Here is a 3,390-nt window from a genome sequence, read left to right on the forward strand (position 1 = left end):
GACAAGATAAAAGGCAATTGGGAGCCCAGACTTACCGATTGGAAAAACACTCCACTATTTGGGTCGGGGTGTGTGTGTGGGGTGGTCTCCAGTGAATCCCAGACAAGCCCCCAAAAGTAAGGTCGTGATTTGCTTAAGAATAATACCCCAGACTAAAATGGTATGTAAACACAAAGAATTTTATTCTGCAGAGGTCCAGCATGCTGGGGTCTCCCATTACCGAAGTAGAGAGACAATCAAGTAAGTTTGAAGACTCATTTTAAAACACATTGAAATTCCAGGGTAGGAGACCTTTATCTTACTCTGTCTCTAGGCATTGCAGAACCATTATCGGGGTGTGAAGGGTGGAGCCTGGGGTTTCTTTCTATTAGTAACTGACTTGCTTGGGCTTGCCTGGACTTGCCCAGTTCTTAAGCCTAGTCTTAACTGACAATTTGAAATCTGTCATGGCATCAGCTTAGCCTTCTCAAGTTTAGGGGATGTGTCTGGAGTTCTGGTTCTGGGCTCTCAGGTTTTGTTTTGGAACCCAGGACAAGGAGATTTTCCTGCTGGAGTGTAGAAGCCAAGAGTTCTTGTTAATCAAGAGCAAGGAAGGTTTTTCCACTCTTCCAGTTCCTGGCAGAACTGTTTGGCCCTTCTGGTTCTGTTCTGGTTCCATCAGGGTGGATCTGGAACTTTTAGCTCTTCCAGGCTACAGGCTCTGTTCTCAGCAGTACTTGTACCCTTTTTGCAAGCCTCCCAGTGACTTTCCACCACGCTGAATCGTGATGTCCCAGCCCAGTTGGCACAAGAGGAAAGCAGGCCACTCGAAGCCTGCACAGCTTCACAAAGACAGAGGTGCTGAGCGAAGGCACCTTGAACCTTAGCGGGGGCTTACAGAGAGCGCATTGTGCGCATGCTCCCTGAACAGTCACCTTTTGTATGGTCTTAATGTAAAAGTTTCATTTAAAAGACGCCAGCTGTGGCCCTAGCCAGGTTTATTCAGATGGGACCTTCACTGGGTCAACTTAATACTTAACTACAGCTTATTATCCCATCAGTCTTCAGGGACAACCCATGATCTAATTGCCCAGCATTTATGTTGCTTGGTAACCACAAATAGAGAATAATAGTCCTTAAAGGGGCAGTGTGGAATTTTGTGCCCCTGCCGAGAAGCACACTTCATTTCCCACAGCACCCTGTGTTTTTTAATTCAGTGAGTAAAAATGTGTAATGAATAATTAATTATGTGCTTGGAGGCACAATAGCTGCCTACTTTTGAATATTCATCAGTGGCATTATTAATTCACTAGAAATCCCGGGGAGGAACAGGACAGGCTTTTAGCCTAGCTGGAGGACTTAAAGATAATGCTTTGCGCGAGACAAACTTTTTAAAACTCACTTTTCTTGGGACATATTTTCTGGGTAATTTTCCCTCTCTTAGGAACACTTTGTCATCCCCCTGATTCCTGCGCAGCTGCGGGGGATGGGTGTGGGTGGGAATCAGATGCCACCTGTGACCACAAACCAGCCTGGCTCGCACTTGCAAGGTTCATTAACAAGCAAGCCCGAGAATCCTCCCGCAGCTCTGCCATTGCTGATGCGGCCTGGCCAGACAAACGCAGAGCGCTTTATGGCAACTTGAACTTTCTGGGAATGGGATCCTCACCTTGCCCACTTGGGGATGGGCTTCAGGGACTAGCTCTGCAGCCTCCCACCAAGTTTCTAGGCTGCTGGTTGGAGTCGGGCTGTTAAGCTAGGCCTGTGGAGGTCGCAGGTGTCCTAGATTGCTGACTGCCTCTCTGGTGCCCACGTCTCCCTTCTCCCTTCTCTGTCTTTCCACTGTGGGAGGCAACCTGGTCTCGGGTAGAAGACAACGCTTCCCAGCCTCCTTCGCAGCTAGATGTAGTCATGTGACAGTGTGGCCAATGAGGTGTGTGCAGAAGTTCATCAACAAACCTGTGGAATCTTCTTAAAAGGCCAGTGGGAAAGGGGACCTGTTTGACCTTCAGCCTTCTTTCCCTCCTACAGCCTGGGCTGCAGATGAGGTGGCTGAAGCTTGACAGCTCTCTTAGATCACAAGGTAAGTGAGATTGAAAACTGTTGCGGCCCGCCCACAGTCCGCAACGTGAACGGTTCAACTGAGGATGACAGTTCGAGCTGAAAAGAGAGGAAGCTAGACGGGGCGGGAGAAAGAATGAGGCCAAGACGATTCCATGTTCAAGGCCCCCCTTTACTAATTCCAACATTCAGTTATAAAGGAACGGGGAGGGAACCCGACTTCCCGCAAAGTAACTCGGGGTCCAGTAGCAGGATGAACACGCGTGTGCCTCCAAGCAGCAAAGCCGACAGGGTCCAGCAGTGGGCATGGCAGAACGAATGAGCAGGAAACTCCACCCTTGAGCAAGCAGGTTCCATGGTGGGGGAAGGGAAACCACAGAAAACAAGGAGCTTAGAGGTAAGAAAGATAGCCAGGATCCCCCCTGAATACAAAACTCCCTCTCCATCCTGGCTGTGCCTCCCTTGGCACCCCACCCAGAGAGGAAGCTCCAGGTGGGTTTAATCTGGATTATCCTGGACTCCCATCGAGCAACTTGGAACCCCATTTTAGTGGAGTTGCTTGCCCTCCTCAAAGGACTGTCTTGGGCCCCATCTTTTTAGATTCCTCAGCACCTGCTCTGATAGGGCTGAAAGTTCTTTGAAAAATTCATCTCTTGAATAATGAAACAACGGCCTGAGGGAGGAACGTGGAAATAGACGGTTTACAGCCAAAGCCCAGCAGGAAGCTGTGGACTTCTTGAGTCTCCCAAGGACCCTCGGGTCTTCACTGGGAAAAGAAGGATTGTCCACCTGGCTCAGCATCTCATCTCTACAACCGGAGGTCGAAGTCCCTAATGCTGACCTTTAAATAGCAGATGTGTGGATCGTTCCAACACGGCTGGATTTTGAAAGATGGCTTTCATCCTATCCGGGATACGAGATTGCATCCATACTTTATCCAGCATGAAGGAGCAGAGCACTTCCTGGGAGAAGACAGATCTTGGCTTGATGAGCGGGACATGTGGAAACGGGAGCTTTGTCAGGCAGGTCTGAGGGACAAGGCAGGCCAGCCACCTGAACTTGAGTGATTGTATATACCAACGATGGCTACAACAGTGCTCTGTAGCTACTTCCTATTTTGTTACCACGGTGCAAGAGGCTTAGCCTCTGGGTTCTGGGCAGTTTGTGGCTTCCACAGTGAGCATTCCAAGAAGGAAACTAGCTTCTGGAGTTGAGCCCTGACTTCTCTTTGTCCCTGCAGGTGAGGTGACTCAAAGTCTCCTTTCAACACCTATTCTTCATTCTCTTGCTGGGGGCCTGGAGGTTTATTGGCCTGTCCCACCAAGACACCCAGGATGGTCACATAGAACA

General features: G+C 49.4%; 1 long non-coding RNA gene across 1 annotated transcript; it reads left to right on the plus strand.

The window, feature by feature from the left end:
* Window positions 1–1,151: 1,151 nt before the first annotated feature.
* LOC110306451 (uncharacterized) lies at window positions 1,152–2,871 on the plus strand. Its single transcript, XR_002379276.3, has 3 exons — window positions 1,152–1,195; window positions 2,011–2,062; window positions 2,641–2,871. It is a non-coding gene; the product is annotated as an uncharacterized LOC110306451 (long non-coding RNA).
* The last annotated feature ends 519 nt before the right edge of the window (window positions 2,872–3,390 follow it).

This window comes from Mus caroli, unplaced genomic scaffold (assembly GCF_978045245.1).
Source record: "Mus caroli unplaced genomic scaffold, Mus_caroli_1 scaffold_14, whole genome shotgun sequence".
Taxonomy (NCBI): Eukaryota; Metazoa; Chordata; class Mammalia; order Rodentia; family Muridae; genus Mus; species Mus caroli.